The sequence below is a fragment of the Apium graveolens genome, chromosome 5 (genome assembly GCF_009905375.1).
Source record: "Apium graveolens cultivar Ventura chromosome 5, ASM990537v1, whole genome shotgun sequence".
Classification (NCBI taxonomy): Eukaryota; Viridiplantae; Streptophyta; class Magnoliopsida; order Apiales; family Apiaceae; genus Apium; species Apium graveolens.
Genome location: NC_133651.1, coordinates 46,252,037 through 46,252,977, shown reverse-complemented (window position 1 = coordinate 46,252,977; position 941 = coordinate 46,252,037). Strand labels below are relative to the sequence as shown.

The 941-nt window shown below is 40.0% G+C and overlaps 1 non-coding gene across 1 annotated transcript; it reads left to right on the top strand.

The window, feature by feature from the left end:
* The first annotated feature begins 405 nt into the window (after positions 1–405).
* On the top strand, positions 406–511 carry LOC141662265 (small nucleolar RNA R71). Its single transcript, XR_012550388.1, has one exon. It is a non-coding gene; the product is annotated as a small nucleolar RNA R71 (small nucleolar RNA).
* The last annotated feature ends 430 nt before the right edge of the window (positions 512–941 follow it).

The window sequence follows — 941 nt, the reverse complement described above, 5'->3', positions numbered from 1 at the left end:
AGGTGGCTGGAACTGGTTGTTGTGACCTCTGAAAGTTGCTCACAAACTGAGCTGATTCACTAGAAATAGCACACTACTCTGTCTCATGTGCACCAGCACAAAGCTCACAAACACTAGTGATCTGATTTACTCCATAATTAGCCAAAGAATCCACCTTCATCGTTAAAGCCTTTAACTGAGCAGCTATAAATGTAGCTGCATCCACCTACAGAATTCCTTCTACCTTGCCTTGAGGTAGTCTCTGAGAAGGGTTCCGGTATTCATTAGCATCCATCAGTTTAATTAACTCATAAGCTTTATCATAGCTCTTAGCCTACAAGGCTCCAGCTGATGTTGCATCAAGCACGGGTCTAAAAGTTGCACCCACATGATTATAAAAAAGCAGTTGATAATCATCCAGTCAGGCTCCCATAATGAGGACACTTCCTAAGCATCTCCTTGTATCGATCCCAAGCCTCACACAATGATTTTCCAGATTGCTGCGCAAATTGAGTAAGAGCATTCCTGATTGCAGCTGTCTTCTCCATAGGGAAGAATTTAGTTAGAAAATTTTGAGCAAGATCTTCCCATTTGGTGATAGAACCTGCTGGTAGAGAATGTAACCAGCTCTTAGCTTTATCCCTTAGAGAGAACGGGAAAAGCCTTAGCTTTATAGCATCTTGAGAAACTCCATTGAACTTGAAAGTGTCGCAGATCTCGATGAAATCTCTGATGTGCATGTTGAAATCTTCTTTAGGAGAACCCCCAAACTAAACTGAATTCTGAGTGAATAGAACATCATCCCTCATTGGCCTTTAATCATAAATTACATTTCTCTGAAAAAGAACAGTGAGCATATCACTGATTCATTTTTTGAATCAAAACTTTGTTTGCTTTTGCAATCATAACTTTCCAAGAAGAAATGCCATTAATGGCGATCAACAATAAATTAGACCGGATAC